Below are 20,000 nucleotides of genomic sequence, written 5' to 3'. Positions count from 1 at the left end.
CGAAGATCACGGCGAAATCGTTATCTTCAACAGTGGTAACGTCACCTCCTTCCTAATGACGCATGGTAACTTAGTAACACTGGCTCTCAACTATCGGAACAATGGCGGACGTCCGTATGAAATATTTCTCCGGCGAGCATAAAAGCGTATTCAGAGGGGAAAAACCCATACATTTGATCATGTTTTGACTTTTACACATTCTGATTACAAGGCATATGAAAAGTTCTAGCCAGCATGACGAATAAAAAGTAATGATTTTCTTTGTTTAGAACCAAGATGGCCGCCGTTGCCGGGCGGCGTGACATCAGACTACTGAATCCAATTGTGAGTTGTAACCAGTAGCTGAACGAAAGGAATCATATATTTTCCTAAGTACTTCTAACAACAACTCACTTTTTACTTTCATTTCACAGATGTCGACGAGAGACTTCAGATAATGCTCCGCGTCGGATCTGAGACAACACACACACACACACACACACACACATATACACACACACACATATATACACACACACTCACATACACACCACCACCGTCACACCACCGCCACACACAACTACACAGCACAAATAAATAAGTGAACTTCTCTCTTAAAAACCTTCCAGTTTGTTCATGAGTTTTATGGCCAATTGATCCACAATTGTTGTGGAAATCTCGTCGTCGTCCGTGGTATACAGAAAACGTCTGTACGTCTAAATGGGTCATTAGTTTACGAAGGAGACGCTGGTATGGTCTCTCATCTTGTAGAAATGTCAAGCAATGTTGAATTTGACAATTGAAAAAATGGATCGTATGGTACGCTATTTTATCACAAAGTTCTTTCAGGATGGATCTGTGCGGCTATGTGGTCTAGTGTGACACTAGCTTTCGGATCGGAAGGTCCATTACAACATTGAGCCCACAATTGATTGGGTTATCAGACCTGAGAAGAAGTGCACGTCGATCAACGTATATTAAAAGAATATTATTATCTATTCGGATCATGTCCATAATTGATTTATTAACCCTTTTGTGTCAATTTCTTAACCCTTTGCCGCCTGGCTTTGGTTTTAAAATTTTCAAGGCAATAAATTATATCTCACCATTTTTCACCAATAGAGTTATAATAGTAATGCGACTTGTTCTTTATCGAAGTCCCAATCGCATTGCTGACACTGGTCTGCTGCAGATTGAATGAGGTAAATTATCGGGTGGTAGCGTGGGTGGGGGTGGGAGTGGGGGTGGGAGTGGCGTGCGTGGTTGGGGGGGGGGGGGGGGGGGGGGGGGGGGAGGGCAGTGGCTTGAAAGAAATGCATTCTTTTCATTGAATGGCCGATTAAATCCCCCACACATTACGACTGACTGACTGGTCCATGAGCAATTCTAACCTCCATGCATAAATTATCATTCTTGAATCCAGATTCTCAGATTATGTATGCACAATTATGGGCCTAGTTTAACGTTGTTGTAACTGACAATATTTTGCGTCTTTTTTTTGTTTTTGAGATTTCCAATACAACAATGAGCCCAAAATGAATCAGGTCAACAGACCTGCAAATAAGTGCACGTCGTGTGTACACCAAAAAGGCAACCATATATATATAAAAAAAGGACAGAGAAATGAAAGAACGAAAAGAAAAAACTGGCTTCCCCAATCCCGAGTTGTAAGAATGATGGGCATTGACTGTGGTCGATCACGTGACTGTCTGAAGGACATTTTATATCGATGTCAGTCACTGCTTTAACTGGGGGTGATAGAATAATTATGTGTATTATGTATGCGTGTGTACGCGTGTTTCTCTCTGTGTGTGTGTGTGTGTGTAAAGAGAGAGAGAAAGAGAGATATACAGAGAGAAAGAAAGAGAGAGATAGAGATAGCGAAAGAGGGAGAAAGAGAAAAAGAGAGAGAGAGAGATAGAGAGAGAGAGAGAGAGATAGATAGATAGAGAGATATATATATATATATACAGAGAGAGAGAGAGAGAGAGAGAGATAGCGAAAGAGGTGAAAGAGAAAAGAGAGAGATAGATAGAGAGAGAGAGAGAGAGAGAGAGAGAAAGAGAGAGATATAGAGAGAGAGAAAGAGAGAGAGAAAGAGAGAGAGAAATAGAGAGAGAGAAGAAGAGAGAGAGAGAGAGAGAGAGAGAGAGAGAGAGAGAGAGAGAGAGAGAGAGAGAGAGAGAGAGAGAGAGCGTACTATCTGTCATATTTTTATCGTGTGAACTCAGACAAGTAATATTTCTGTATGTTTTACTATCTGATTTTTATAAGTGTTTTTTTTTTTTGTCTTTGTTTCACGAAATGTCAAAGATTGTTTTGTTTCTGTTTTATGTTTTAATCGATGTCTTATCTCAACGCATGAAAGATTAAAGGGAGATCGTTGTATTCTTCCTCTTAAAGACTGTAAGTCTCTCTCTCAATCTCTCTCTATCTCTCTCTCTCTCTTTCTATCTCTCTCTTTCTCTCTATCGTTCTCTCTCTTTCTCTCTCTCTTTTTCTCTCTTTCTATCTCTCTCTTTCTATCTCTCTCTTTCTCTCTCTCTTTCTCTCTCTTTCTATCTCTCTCTTTCTATCTCTCTCTTTCTCTCTCTCTTTCTCTCTCTTTCTATCTCTCTCTTTCTATCTCTCTCTTTCTATCTCTCTCTTTCTCTCTATCGTTCTCTCTCTTTCTCTCTCTCTTTCTCTCTCTTTCTATCTCTCTCTTTCTATCTCTCTCTTTCTCTCTTTCTTTCTCTCTCTTTCTCTCTCTCTCTCTCTCTCTCTCTCTCTCTCTCTCTCTCTCTCTCTCTCTCTCCCCCCCCCTCCCCATACTTTCCTTCACACAATGACAAAAAGCATTTATGACAATCAGACCACAAAACCTTGAGCTTTAAAAAAAAAAAAGATATAGCGCAATATAAACTCAAAGTGCTGATTAATAGCAACACTTAACACGTAGAACGATACATGACGCCTGTTAGGCGATATTATAATTTTGTCCGATAGAGACAAAGCTGTTGACGGCCAGGTATTCCTTTCACACCTGAGTACGGTGAGAGAATATGAATAAAAGGCATTTTTTCCGAGGACTCAACTATGCACAGAGATAGGGTCGAACCCAGGACCTTCCGATCAGAAAGTTGGCAGTGGAGGGAAGTGGGGGGAGGGGGAAGGGGGGAAGGGGGGGTTGGCAGTGGAGGGAAGTGGGGGGAGGGGGAAGGGGAGGAGGGGGGGGGTTGGCAGTGGAGGGAAGTGGGGGGAGGAGGGGGAGGGGGGGGGGTGGCAGTGGAGGGAAGTGGGGGAGGGGAGGGGGGGGTTGGCAGTGGAGGGAAGTGGGGGGAGGGGGAAGGGGGAGGGTGGGCAGTGGAGGGAAGTGGGGGAGGGGGGAAGGGGAGGAGGGGGGGGGGGGTTGGCAGTGGAGGGAAGTGGGGGGGGGGAGGGGGGGTTGCAGCGGAGGGAAGTGGGGGTGGTGGGGGGTCGTTATAGACACACAGTTCCCACAATCAATCCAAACCAAAAGCACAACAGACAACAGACACTCCATTATCTCAAAGCATAATCGGATTTTCACAGACAGTCAATCCAGATTTATTTTTTTTATTGTTTAATTTCAACGTTACATCACAATAATCGGGATCAACAAGGTGACCTTGTGTTGTTGTGCGACGGTTTACACTTAATATTGCACGTAGGTGAGAATCGATATTGGGGGGGGGGGGGGGGGGGGGGGTGCTCAGTTCAAATCCGTCTTTAACCCTCTCAGACCCAACTACAGTGAAATCATCACCGTATTCTAGCCTGACGATACAACCGACATTTTTGTCATTCAGATTTATTTTAAAACTTGAGCTTTTATATAGCGCAATATCCACCCAACGTGTTCAAATCGCTTTACAAAAATGCTCTGACTAGCAGCAACATGTAACACGTAGAACGAGACATGATGCCTGTGAGGCGATAATATATTTTTTTTTCCCCACAAAGACAACGCTGTTAACAGCCAGGTACTCATTTTGCACGCGAGAGAATGTGAGTAAAGAGCCCTTTTCCAAGAACTCAACTATGCGCCGAGCGAGGCTCGAACCCAGGACATTCCGATTCGAAAGCGGGTGTCATACCACAAGACCACATAGCCGCACAATATATCCATTAAACATGCTCTGGGCGCTTTACGAAGGGTTTTGTGTATCAATAACTTTGAAGAAACGTTTATGTATTTTTATAGATAGTATGAAGTTGACGTCACTCAGGTCTTTGTTATTGTTTGTTTTGTTTTTTTTGCCATCCGCGTTTATTTGTAATTCTCACTAAACTGTATTAACCCGACTATAAACGTTCATGGTTACACACAGTTATGTGTGTGGGTCCGTTATACTTCCGGATGGCAATGTTATGAACTTCTTAGCCAAGCGCATACTATTTATATATTATTTTTTAAAGAACTTGTCGCTGAGTTGTAAAACTTGTTTTGCTGAATAAAATTGTGTATATTATGGTGCAGCGTGGCTCAGCGGTTCGGTCTTAGCTTCTTACACAAAAGGTACCGGGTTTGACTACCCGCCTCGGTGTGTGGCTTTGGGCAAGTCATATAGCTCTAGCTCATTTGCGCCGGTGCACTGCGGCTGACGCCTGGGTTATCCCAGCCTTCCCCTGGAAGAGACCCTACAGACAAGTTTACCCTTGGGGTTGAATAAATGGAAGTTTATTTATTTATTTATCTTTAAATTATAATTAAAGCATGTATTTCGTTTGAGTTAGAGTTGGAAAACAAAAAAAAAAACATCAATTTTTACGATAGAAGGGTGGGACGTTTCTGGAAAAGCCCTGAAAAGAACAAAATATATACATATATATATATATACATATATATATATATAATCGTGTTTGATACAAATATGGTACGGATAGTGCTCGACATGAAGCAATGGAGCGAATTATTATTTTAATATTTACCTCAATGACTCCAACATTGTAGTAAATATTAAAATTATATATATATATATATATATATATATATATATATATATATATATATATATATATATATATATACATACGTGTGTGTGTGTGTGTGTGTTTGTGTGTGTGTGTGTGTGTGCTTTTGTGATATGATACGACAATTATTCCGTCATTTGCCCCCCCCCCCCCACTCCCCCTACCCTATCAATATACACGATAATATGGTACCATGCTATGCTATTTACCCACGGCGGTTGTTGACTCAGGGACTTGCCAATCCTTACCGTTATAAATTGATTTATAACACGTACTACCTTCCAATCGATTCAGGCTCTATGCCAACGTCAACCTATTCGCAGGTCTGATAAGCCATAATTGTTAAGGGCTTATTGTTGTTATGAGAATATTCTCAAACTGAGGCTGGATATTATCCATTACAACAATGTTAACTCCAGCCTATAATTAGTTTTTTTTTTTTTTGAGCTTTTATATAGCGCAATATCCACTAAATGTGCTCAAAGCGCTTTACAAGGGGTCCCTGGTCAACAGCAACATTTAACATGTAGGACGGGACATGACGCCTGTTAGGCGATATTACAATTTTTCGGACAGAGACAACGCTGTTAATGGCCAGGTACTAATTTTACACCTGAGTACAGTGAGAGAATGTGAATAAAGAGCCTTTTTCAAGGACTCAACTATGCGCCGAGCGCGAGGCTCGAACCCACGACCTTCTGATCCGAAAGCGAGTGTCATACCACTAGACCACATAGCCGCACATCAGACCTGTAAATACATGACATTGCTCTATGCCTATGCTTGACCATGGCGGGCGAATCAATCGAAATACGTCAGAGACATTGTCCCATTTATTGATCATTTATTTATTTATTTATATATAAAGAGAAAGTGGAATGAAATCGTAGATTACAGCGATATGAACACTTTGTACAGCCACCATCAATAATGAATCAGCACCAACAGCTGACAGACAACCAACTGTGGTATCTAATCTCTACCATGGTTATAAAGTGCCCTAAAATCCTTCGAGTCCTTATCTGTCTTGCTTACTATGTTGTAGTTTGAAAGAAAATATTTTGGCCAAAAACTCGTCCTTCAAATATCGAAATGACCTTCACCTTTCCAAAAAACCCTCAAACGTCAAACTTTGCAAAGTCACATGTCATGTCTGAGAGTTTTTTCTTTTTCTTTCTTTCTTTTTTTTTTTTTTTTTTTTACCAAGATGAATTTAATTTTGATCGATTGATATTTGAAGGACGAGTTTTCTGGCCAAAATTTTGAATACGTGTTTTTCCAGTGTACAGCCGGACTCCTGAGTCTGACGACTCTGTTATCGCTACTTGATACCTTGTGACTTTTGGCTTCGACGGATTTATCACTTCTGTGTCCCGTCTTATGATAGATTCAAGCGACATTGAGTGTGGCCAAGTATGTTTTGGGTGACACCACATGTCAAAAATATCAAACAACCCCCCCCCCCCCCAAAAAAAAAACCCAACCAAACACACAAAGAAAACAACAACAACAACAAAACAGCACGAAAACAAAAACTAAAATCAGGAAACGGAAAAAACAGGAAAATCCCTTCCTCGTAAATAACTCAGTTTTCATCCTTCCTTTCGTTTCTTTTTACCTTCTCCTTTTCCACATTGATATACTTTTTAAAATGTTGAGGTTATTAAAATAGGATTGGTTCCAATAAATATTTCCCACAACCTCCACCCCCACTCCCCCACCCCACTTGTTTTCATCGTGAATACTTTCAACTTCATAAAACTTTGACATGAAATCTTGTTCTTAACGTGCAGAGCATAACGTCATTTCTGACGTGAGCTTGAAAAACACATATTTAGAAATTTGGCCAGAAAACTCGTCCTTCAAATATCGATCGATTTAAATGACCCTCGTCTTAGCAAAAACTTTCGCGAATGGTCATTTAAATCGATCGATTATATTTGAAGGACGAGTTTTCTGGCCAAATTTCTAAATATGTGTTTTTCCAGAGCACGGGAGATTTGTGTTTCGAGTGTGTATTTTCAATTCAACCCTCTTCAAGTCAACCCAAACGTGTTTTTAATTTCCCGGTGCCATTTAATTTACGTTGCATGCACGGTGCTATTCATAACTCGCTCATACTCTGGAAACAAAAATAATCACGTATTCAAAATTTGGTCAGAAACTCAACCTTCAAATTTATATCGATCGATTAAAATGACATTCATCTTGACAAAAACTCTCAAACCTGGGACTTTAAGGAAGACTTCACGAAGTCCCAGGTTTGAGAGTTTTTGTCAAGACGAGAGTCATTTTCATCGATCGATATTTGAAGTTTATATTTTTTGGCCAAAATTTTAAATACGTGTTTAATTTTTTCAGAGTTCGGCAAAAACTGTTACAACCAGCCTTCGTTTAAACCGCTGGAGATAACAGAGTCGTTATTTAACCATAAAAGACGGCCAAAAGTCAGTGAGGTGAATAAAGAGTTTCTCGCCTTTGAAGATAAAAGATATATGAAACGAAAATAACAAATTGCAAAAAGATAAAAAGCTGTCTACCACTTGATTGTTTTGTTTTAAATTAATTTAAATAACTACGCATTTAAGTAAAAGTATAAGCTCTTCCGAACACTCTTGGTGGAAAGAGGCGTTATAGAAATTACTATTATTATTACACCTTTTTCCAGAGCAAATATAACTCTATGTAGAATTTTTCAAAGCAAGTATAACATGTCCAAAACAAATTCGGCGTTATCAGCGCAAATTCAACTTTCCAAATCAAATCCGTCTTCCCTCTTTGTCTAAAGTAGTTTACGTCACGAAAAGTTGGATCAAATTCTGACGTTTTAAAGACCAAATATGCACGTTTTCCTAATCAAATTCACCGTTTCCAGTGAAAATTCAACATCAACAATTGCTTTACAGAAATAAAATGAACACAACATAAAATATAACAAAATGAAATATCAACATCATCATCATCGTTGTCATCGTCATCATCATCATCATCATCATCATCATCATCATCATCATCATCATCATCATCAACATCAGCTTTCTGCCCATCAGTCATGGGCCAAGGGGACTCACTCTGATTATGTCAACAAATTAGTTTCCCTGACGACACAGTTTATCGTCTGCTAGTTGATCTTCTGATTTCCGGTCAATAATACAGTACTTTTTTACTTACGATTTACATCAAAATTCACCCAAAGCAAGATGCCGAGGCAACTTTACAACAAAATAAGCGATGAAGACAAACGAGGTTTGTTTAGCTGTTTTGACAAAGGTGAGGATTACATTCTACTCGCTCAGCAAATGGACATAAATTGGTCAACGTTTTACTCCATAGTCACTACTCACTACACGGGATAGTGAGAACAGGAGTGTCCCCATCACGGAAGGCTTTCCAAAAGCTCTTGGTGCTAGATAGTAGCATTTCTTTCAATTTGTATTTTCACTGCAATTTGTCAATATATAAAGTAGTAAGGTTTTAAAAACTCCACTAATCAATACGAAACTATTATTGTCAGAATGAATACTACGATTACACAAGGGAAATAATCGTCATTTCCATGACAACTCAACTCTTTATAACTTTATAATATGCTTATATACAGAACATCGAATGCAAAGTTGAACCTGTCGAATGACTGGCGTAAAGCCTCATTTTCTGACAGAGGAAACAATAAACGATTGAAAACAACAAAGTCTTGTGCAACTCCTGGATGTAGATATAAGTGTTACAAAAAAATTCCTCAACAATTCATGAAATGCTGTTGACTATGAATCACTGAGAAAACTTTTCTTATGCACTTTTTACAAGTTTGGCACAGTTCATACATGATACAGAGCAGAAGCGGAACAAAACGATAGAAACAATATGTTGAAATTGAATTGGAAAGAGCTGAATATGATCTGGAATGTTGAATTTGAACTTGACAACGTGTGAATTTGACTGGAAAATGTTGAATCTGGTCTGAAAATCTTTGAATTTGATCTGGAATGCCAAATTTGAACTTGCCAAATATTATTTGATCGTGAGAAAGTGTATTATTATTATTATTATTATTATTATTATTATTATTATTATTATTATTATTATTATTATTATTATTATTATTATTATATTATTATTATTATTATTATTATTATTATTATATTATCATTATCATTATCATTATCATTATTATTATTATTATTATTATTATTATTATTATTATTATTATCATTATCATTATCATTATCATTATTATTATTATTATTATTTATTATTATTATTATTATTATTTTATTATTGTTATTATTTTATTATTATTATTATTATTATATTATTATTATTATTATTATTATTATTATTATTATTATTATTATTATTATTATTATTATTATTATTATTATTATTATTATTATTGTTATTATTATTATTATCATCATCATCATTATTAAATTTTTAAATTTATTTGTTTTTTTTTTATATCTTTTGTTTGTTTATGACAATCTAGACCAATGTCTTCCTATTCGCAGGTCTGATAACCCAAAATATTTTACAGGCTCATCGTTGTACTGGAAATACTCCCAAACAGAGGCAGAATATTGTCATTGTCCAATACAATCATAACCGTGCTACGCGTTTAGGTAAACACTCACACCCTCCGCCAGCCATATAAAGCAGACCCACACGAATCAGCCATCAAGCTATTAAAAAAAAACAATAACAAAGAGCTGAGTGACGCCAACTTCATTCCTTCTACACCTTCGAACTCGGCACCTCTCGGGTACGAAGCAAAGACCGTACCGCTGAGCCACGCTCAGTTAAAGTTGTAGTCGCTGTAGTTAACTTGAAAAATCCCCAATTTCCCCACACAAGGATTCAATGACTCGTCAAAACCCTTCAGTTATGGACTCTGGCTTCAACGTTCATTTTCAATCAATTTAAACGACACAGTGATACTCGTCATGTTCTAAAATAGGATTCAGTAGTCTGATGTCACGCCGCCCGGCAACGGCGGCCATCTTGGTTCTAAACAAAGAAAATCATTACTTTTTATTCTTCATGCTGGCTAGAACTTTTCATATGTCATGTGATCGGAATGTGTAAAAGTCAAAACATGATCAGATTTATGTTTTTTTTCCTCTGGGTACGTTTTTATGCTCGCCGGAGAAATATTTCATACGGACGTCCGCCATTGTTTCGATAGTTTAGAGCCAGTGTTACTAAGTTACCATGCGTCATTAGGACGGAAGTGACGATACGACTGTTGAAGAGTGTTGGAGCCAACAATAAAAAAGATTGAGCTTTTATACAGCGCAATATCCACTAAACGTGCTCAAAGCGGTTTACAAAGGTTCCCTGGTCAACAGCAACATTTAACGTGTAGGACGGGACTTGACGAGGTTAGGCGATATTACATTTTTTTTTCGGACAAAGACAGTGCTCTTAACGACGAGGTACTCATTTTACACACGAGTACGGTGAGAGAATGTGATTTTAAAGGGCCTTTTCCAAGGACTCAACTATACGCCGAGTGATGTGCATCCGATCCAGAAGCGAGTGTCATATCACATATCCGCACATTTCGTCATTCTACGAGTTTATCGTAACAGTAGGCCGGTCTGACCGCCTGAACACACTTGACTGAAAACACGGACTTGTCCAATATGGAAAGATTACCGAATAATAATAATAATGATAATAATAATAATAATAATAATAATAATAATAATAATAATAATAATAATAATAATAATAATAATAATAATAATAATGATAATAATAATAATAATTTTAATAATGTTAATAACAATAATAATAATAATAATAATAATAATAATAATAATAATAATAATAATAATAATAATAATAATAATAATAATAATAATAATAATATATAATGATAATAATAATAATAATTTTAATAATGTTAATAACAATAATAATAATAATAATAATAATAATAATAATAATAATAATAATGATAATATAATGATAATAATGATAATAATAATAATAATAATAATAATAATAATAATAATAATAATAATAATAATAATAATATATATAATAATAATAGTAATGATATTACTACTAATAATAATAATGATAATAATAATAATATAATAATAATAATAATAATAATAATAATAATAATAATAATAATAATAATAATAATAATAATAATAATAATGATACTACTACTATACTACTACTACTACTACTACTACTACTACTACTACTACTACTACTACTACTACTACTACCACTACTACTACTACTACTACTACTACTACTACTACTACTACTCCACTACTACTACTACTACTACTTCTATACTACTACTACTACTACTTACTATTACTACTACTACTACTACTACTACTACTATACTACTACTACTACTACTACTACTACTATACTACTACTACTACTACTACTACTACTACTACTACTACTACTACTATACTACTACTACTACTACAATATATATAATATATATATATATATATATATATATATATATATATATATATATATATATATATATTTCAAGTATAATTATGATCAACTTATACAATATTGTTTCGAGCATTCGGTCTCATAACTTCCTGATGAGACCAAATGCTCGAAACAATATTATAGAAATTGATCATAATTATACTTGAAATATTTTATAAATAGCCCTTTTACCAAAAAGTTGAGCACTAATACCTCATGGTTTTTGTTATTGTAATTTATACATATATAGATAGTATGCGCTTGGCTAAGAAGTTCATAACATTGCCATCCGAAAGTATAACGGACCAACACACAAACCTGTGTGTATCCATGAACGTTTATAGTAAGGTTAATACAGTACAGTGAGCATTACTCATAAACGCGGATGGCAAAACACAATAACAAAGACCTGAGTGACGTCATCTTTGAACTATCTATCTATCTATATATATATATATATATATATAATTCTCACCAAATCACGTCATTTCCCGGCCACGTTCTCGATATCTGTACATTTATTGTCTTTGTGTGAACGGACATCTCCAAGTATTCAGTAGCAGGATGCCAGTCGAATTCAACTCACAATAGAGTCGTTTGCCTTTCTGTCTGACGCATGTTGAGGCCGAGGTCGAGATTACGTATAAACTACACTTTAATTAGAAGCAATATTGTATTCGTTGTTAACAAGAAATCGGCCCTTTCCGTTGAACACGATAAAAGTAAAAATATATGGATCCTTGAGCTGGGAAAATACTATATGATATGACATGAATACAACACTGTCATCAATTTACACATTATATATCGGTGTACTTTGACACGAATGCAACACAGTCATCAAGTTACACATTAAATATCCGTGTACTTTGACACGAATGCAACACAGTCATCAATTTACACATTAAATATCCGTGTACTTTGACACAATATCAATAACTACCCTTTTTAAAATAGTTCTGATGCATGATTAATATTTGACACTCCAACTAGGAAAATCCAATGCACAAGAAAAGAGGCCAGCGTACAGGATTGAAATAGACATGTGTTTACAATCAACACACAGACACAGTCGAGGTACCAGGCTTTGGATATTAAATGGCGAGGTAAGTGATCGGTTTTTGATAACACCCCCAGGGGCCGCCATCATCTTGAAAATGACAAGTTTGATAGGCTGTCGATAACCCGACCTTCGATCTATATACCTTTATATGGTGTCCACCGTTAAGATAAATATACACCCGGAGTCGGTTAAATAAACATCGTTTTATTGGACTGACCGATTTAATGGCAACGATGAACGCGAGATGGAAAAGCTCTGAAACTTGGTCTTGTGGTGCAATACTTGCATTCTGATCGGAAGGCCTACGGTTCGAACCCGCTTTGGCAACGCATCGTACTCGGGTGTAAAATGGGTATCTGGCCGTTAACAGTAATTGTTGTCTCTGTCGACAAAAATTGTAATATCGCCTAACAGGCATCATGTCTCGTTCTACATGTTACATGTTGCTGTTGGCAACAACATTTGTCGTAAAGGAAGACTAAGATGACGTGGAAACAGAGTTAATTGTGAGTTGTAATCACAACTCAACCAATCGAATCATTTGTTTCCTTGAGCACTTCTAACAACAACTCACTTTTCACTTTCGTTTCGTGATCGGCATCTTCTTTTGTGACCTAATTTTTGGTTAATATCTGGCCTTGAGTATAAATAGTATGCGGTTGGCTAAGAAGCTCATAACATTGCCATCCGGAAGTCTAACGGACCAACAAACTATGATCCACGTAATCAGGTATACAGTAGTGACATATCATAACGCGTGAAAAATACAAGACGAGTGACTCATCTTCGAACTTCTATACAGGCGGTTGGCTGTCAAACTGTCATCTTGATGCACTGGCTATGTGTAGTGTATTCACTGCAGTTCGAATCATTGCGGCGCATCACTCTGAAAGCTCTACACATTTTGTACTGTGTAAAATGAGTACTGGTCGTTAACACTTGTCTCTGTCGCAAACTGTGTATATTTGACTATCAGCTAGGCGGGCTGCTTGCTAACAGGCTCAAGTCTCGTCCTAATTGGTATTGTACGTGGCGGGCATGCTTGGTTAAGCGTTGACTTCAGTGGATAGTGTTCGAATAAAAACCAATTTAAGAACGGATCTTGTCCGTCAGCATGTCGTTTCTTCACCCTTTTCCTGCACTCGGTTTGTCTTCCCTTGTCCTGCCCCCTTGTCTTGCCTTTTCAGCCTAGCGGTGTCTTTGCCTAAGGTCATTCCATTTCCTGCCAACTGGTTGTCTTCCCTTTTAAAGCCTCCTTGGTCTTCAGTGATTCTGCCCTCGTATTTTACACTTTTCTGACCTCGGATTGTTGTCCGTCAAGCATGTCGGTTGTCTTCCCCTTTTCCCGCCCCTCGGTTGTCTTCCCCTTTTCCTGCCCCTTTCTAGGGTCCCGAGCAGAAGTGGTTTGGAAAGGTTAGTTTGGCGAGTCACGTGACCAAACCATAACAACTTACTTCTTGCAACAATAGCAAACTTGCGTGGTGGGGGTGGGGGGGGTGGGGGTGGTTGGACAAGTGTCCAATTTAAACATGTCTACATACTCTTACATACATACCTATACATACTCTTTGGTCTTACATATCATGTGTGTGTGTGTGTGTGTGTGTGTGTGTGTGTGTTGTTTGCATGTCACGGTTAAAGATATATGTTTGTACACCACATGAGTACATTTAAGTTGAAATACTATCTTTACCACGTGTATCATTATTGTAATCTTTAATCAATAAATTTTTGGCATTACTATTAATATTAAGGGCATTCAAGGGATTTTATCCTAGTTTACCCTATACCATAATATGGTAACATATTATGTTATGTTATGTTATGTATTCATGCCATTCATACACTCATTCAAGTTTCTTTCTTTCTTTCTTTCTTTATCTATTCATTTATTTATGGATTTATTTCTCTATATATCTATTAATAAATCAATTATTTCATCAATTAGTTAATAAATCGATGTATTTATTCATTATTTATTTATTTTATTTTTTCTTTTATTCTTTATTTATCTATCTACGCATTTATTTATTTATTCAATCGTTCTAATATCTATTAATTAATTTAATTATTTATCTACTATTTAATCAGTTTATAATTATTTATCTATTATTTAATTAATTTATTGATTTATTGATTTATTTGATTATTCATCTATTTAATTCATATAAAGGTCGTAAAATAGGGACACCATTCCAGATTAACGGAATCCGGTTTAACGGTAAACGTTTTACGCCCTCGACAATGTCCCATTTAAACGAGTTGTGGCTACAATAGATAAAATATGGAACAAAACCAATCAATCAGTCGACACTTTGACGGCGTCTCGCTCCATTGGACTTCTTCAAACAGAAATGAAAACATGACGCCTCCAGCCGTATTCTCCCAAGCTCTTCTCTCTCTCTCTCTCCCCCCCCCCCCCCCCCGCCCCCCCCCACACACACAATTACACACACACACACACTCACACACACACATACACACACACACACACACATATATACACATACACCTCGCACTGTTATCACGGAGAGGACAGAGGGAACTAAAAATGACACCGTAGACTTTCACTGCTTCTCATTATTAGAACAACAACAACAATAACAACAACAACAACAACTACTACTACTACTACTACTACTACTACTACTACTACTACTACTACTACTACTACTACTACTACTACATGCATGAGTCATCCCTGAGACGTTAGAATGTTTGCACATTCCTTCTCCCACACACAGTCCTTCTCCCACACACATTCCTACGCTCTGAGGGTGCGAAATAATAATACAGAATTAAAAAAGTGATAGTGTCCCTTTTAATCCAAATCAAAATGGTGCTTTTATATAATGCATATTTTCCCCTTTAAAAGGGATCCAGGGTGCGTTTACATAATATGAAGAATAAAAACAGGAAATGACACTCAATTCTTGCTATGCAAAGAATATCTAATCTTTAAAATGTGGCTATGTTGTCTAGCGGTATGACACTCGCTTTCAGATCGGAAGGTCCTGGGCTCGAGCCTCGCTGCAGACCATCCTTTGAAAATTGTTTTAAAGTGAAATATGCAGATGATACTGCTATTCTTGGCTTATTAAAAGATAAAGTTACCGAAAAGAATTATTTCAAACAAATAAATATATTCACCGATTGGTGTGAACAAAATCAGCTTGAATTAAATGTTGAAAAAAACGAAAGAACACGTGTTTGGTGTAAAAAATAAAAACGACTTAAAGTGTGTGGCGATCGGTAAAGATGATGTTGAGATAGTTGACTATTTTAAATATTTAGGAATAACCATTGATAGTTCCCTCAATTTCTCTCAACATATTAATATAATATCTAAGAAAGTTGCCCAAAGATTATACATCCTAAGGAAATTGAGAACATTTCAAGTAAGGAAGAAAACTATGTTAAGAGTTTATGACTCATTGATTAAAAGTGTAATTGCGTTTGGCTGCACCATATGGTTTGGAGGATGCCGACTTAAAGATAAATCAAAAATTTCAAAATCTATCAAAGAGGCATCAAAAATAATAAACCATCCTCTTGATGGAGTAGAAAGAATTCATGGAAAGCAATAGAAAGGAAAGCATTCTCAATTACCAACAATAAAAAACATATTTTATACCATGAATTTAATCTTTTACCATCTGGGAGAAGGTTTTGTCAGATTAAATATAGAACTAACAAGTATAAATCAACGTTCGTTCCATCAGCAATAAAAAATTTTGAATATTTCATATGGTACAGAAAAAACAAGGATGATTCGTTGACTGATTAACTGATTAATTTATTTAATGTAAGATTAACTGACCAATTGATAATGATGATAATTTTTGGTGTCGAATTGCCACAATCGTAACAAATTGAAAACGAAATGAATATGTTTATGTTGTGTATATCGCACGTGTGAAAGAAGAGAGGAAAGAGAGAGAGAGAGGAGAGAGAGAGAGAGAGAGAGGAGAGAGAGAGAGATGAGAGAGAGAGAGAGAGAGAGAGAGAGAGAGAGAGAAAATAAGTAGGAGTGAAATATCTGTTCAATGTTACAGTTATCGTTTAACGTTATAACAAGTGTAACTAAATGACAAATTGCCATATTTATGGACCATAAAGATCTATTGTTATTATTATTATTATTATTATTATTATTATTATTATTATTATTATTATTATTATTATTATTATTATTATTATTATTATTATTATTATTATAGTTGAGTCCTTGGAAAAGGCTCTTTACTTACATTCTCTCACCGTACTCAGGTGTAAAATTAGTACTTGGCCGTTAACAGCGTTGTATCTGTCCGAAAAAAAATGTTATTTCACCTGACGGTGCCATGTCCATTCTTTCATGTTGCTGTTGGCTGCTGACCCCTTGTAAAGCGCTTTGAGTACGTTTGGTGATTATTGTTGTATATCAGTAATATTATGTTTATTTTCAGGCCGATACATGTAATATCTGATTAATCGCATTCTTTATACAAATATTTACACGTGACGTCAAACAATTTTTAAAAACTGAATCAAAAAACAAGTACATCGGTGCCGTGCTCCCCAAATTCTAAATAAATAAAATAAAAATAAAATAAATAAATAAAATTCCCTTTATTCATCCCCAAGAGGAAATTTGTCTTTAGGGTCTATTCCAAGGGAAAACTGGAGTAATCCAGGCGTCTGCCGCAGAGCAGCGCCGCAAAGTGAGCTAGGGCGATGAGACTTGCTCAAGGCCACACAACGCAGCGGCGGGTGATTGATCTCGGTACCTGTCGGGTAGGAAGCAAAGACCGTACCACTGAGCCACGCTGCCCCTAAGAGATTTTAAATTCTTGTTGATTTTAACAAAATCAAATTCAAGTATTCTTTTTCTTTATTTTTTTCCCTGTTCTGCGTTGTTTTGTCATTGTTTTCTTTTTTGGGGGTGGGCGGGGGGGGGGGGGGGGGGGGGGAGCAGGAGGAGGGGCTATCACATTGTTGTTCTCAATCATGGCATTAAACATAATTTTGTGAATTTCCAGAGGGGTAGAGTGACTTGGTGGTATGATCTTCTCCATACCCGAAAGTTACAGAACAAGTCACTTGGCCCTGGTTCACTTCGCGGCGGTGCCCTGCGGCTGACGCCTGCGTCATTCCATTCTTCCTTTGAAATAGACCCTAAAGACAAATTTCCCATTGGGGATGAATAAAGGGAATTTTATCTTATTATTTAAAAATAAAATAAAAATGAAACATTATCAAAGCAAAAGTGTGTTCTAATTTCGTTAGACCGAGATACATTATCATAGCAAAAGTGTGTTCTAATTTCGTTAGACCGAGATACATTATCATAGCAAAAGTGTGTTCTAATTTCGTGAGACCGAGATAACGCAAGTGTCAGTCGTAATGCAGCACCGCAAAGTGAACAATAGGGGCAAAGTTCCTTGATCAAGGAAAAAGATCTGTCGACAGCGGGTTTCGATCCCAAGACTCCTGGGTGGCAGTGCAATTATTAATTAACTCGACCATGTCGCCTCATCATCATCATCATCATCATCATCATCATCATCATCATCATCATCATCATCATCATCATCATCAGCATCATCATCATCATTATCATCATCACCATCATCATAATCACCATCATCATCATCATCATCATCATCATCATCATCATCATCATCATCAACATCATCATCACCACCATCCTCATCATCATCATCTTCTTCATCATCATCATCCTCATCATCTTCTTCATCATCATCCTCATCATCATCATCGTCATCATCATCGTCATCATCATCATCATCATCATCATCATCATCGTCATCATCATCATCATCATCATCATCATCATCATCATCATCCTCACCATCATCATCACCATCATCCTCATCATCATCATCTTCTTCATCATCATCATCCTCATCATCTTCTTCATCATCATCATCATCATCATCATCATCATCATCATCATCATCATCATCAGCATCATCATCATCATCATCATCATCATCACTATCATTATCGCGTATGTGTAGGAGAAGTGTCAAGTAGGTAAAGACAACTAGAAGTAAAATAGTTTTCCCCCGATTTAGAAGTCGCCTGGTACGGGGGAGAAAGAAAGGAATAAAAAGAGAGAGAAGAGGGGGGGGGGGGGGAGTAGAAAAGAAAGAAAGAAAGAGGGGTGGAGAGGGAGATAGATAAATAAAGAATGTAGAAATGACGAGAGAGGGAAAAAAGATAGAAAGAAAGAAAGAAAGAAAGAGAGAGAGAGAGAGAGAGAGAGAGAGAGAGAGAGAGAGAGAGAGAAGATGTTTTCTTTAGGGTTAAAGACTATTTTAATGCTTGGGCCTCAAAAAGACCCTATTGGTTTCCTATTCATCAAACAATCAATCTTTGACGCACAGGCCTAAAATTTGGTGACTTTAAAAAAAATAATGACCATATTAAATTTCATGCTTGTCACGTGCATAGTTTACTGACACTAAGAATGCTCATCTGGAATTTGAGATTTACTGATTTGAGAGACAAATGGCCCCCATGACTTTGAAAGAGAAAGATACCAGAAAGTACGATTTCCTGATATGGGGGCCATTTGACCCCAAAGACTTTACAGAACAAAAACCTAAATATTTCAACAGAGGAACCTTATTTTTTCATTTCCATCAACAATTTTCAATACTAATAATAATAATAATAATAATAATAATAATAATAATAATAATAATAATAATAATAATAATAATAATAATAATAATAATAATAATGATAATGATAATAATAATAATAATAATAATAATAATAATAATAATAATAATAATAATAATAATAATAATAATAATAAATAATAATATATTAATAATAATAATAATAATAATAATAATAATAATAATAATAATAATAATAATAATAATAATAATAATATAATAATAATATAATTTAATAATAATAATAATAATAATAATAATAATAATAATAATATGATGATGATGATGATGATGATGATGATGATGATGATGATGATGATGATGATGATGATGATGATGATGATGATGATGATGATGATGATGATGATGATGATGATGATGATGATGATGATAATAATAATAATAATAATAATAATAATAATAATAATAATAATAATAATAATAATAATAATAATGATGATGATGAATGATAATGATAATATAATAATAATAATAATAATAATAATAATAATAATAATAATAATAATAATAATAATAATAATAATAATAATAATAATAATAATAATAATAATAACAATAATGATGATAATGATAATAGTAATTATTATTATTTTTTATAGATAAATAAAGAGAGAGAGAGAGTTTGATAGATAGATAGATAGATAGATAGACAGACAGACAGACAGACAGACAGACAGACAGATAGATAGATAGGTAGATAGATAGATAGATAGATAGATAGATAGATAGTTAGAGAGAAAGATAGATAGACAGATAGATAGATAGAGAGATAGATAGATAGAGTGAGAAAT

The 20,000-nt window shown here is 35.7% G+C and overlaps 1 protein-coding gene across 1 annotated transcript in view; it reads right to left on the bottom strand.

Annotated features, from left to right (window-relative positions):
* Positions 1-12,615, bottom strand: part of LOC144979443 (uncharacterized) — an 18,967-nt gene extending 6,352 nt beyond the window's left edge. Inside the window, exon 1 of the mRNA XM_078926094.1 lies at positions 11,909-12,615. The gene's annotated coding sequence lies outside the window, so the exon portion shown is untranslated. The remainder of the gene's footprint in view (positions 1-11,908) is intronic.
* Between the last annotated feature and the right edge of the window lie 7,385 nt (positions 12,616-20,000).

Source organism: Berghia stephanieae, chromosome 9 (genome assembly GCF_034508935.2).
Source record: "Berghia stephanieae isolate SIO BIC M18660-M18661 chromosome 9, UCSD_Bste_1.3, whole genome shotgun sequence".
In the NCBI taxonomy this organism is placed as follows: domain Eukaryota; kingdom Metazoa; phylum Mollusca; class Gastropoda; order Nudibranchia; family Aeolidiidae; genus Berghia; species Berghia stephanieae.
Note: the sequence above shows the minus strand (reverse complement) of the source record. Positions and strands in the feature narration are given on the sequence as shown.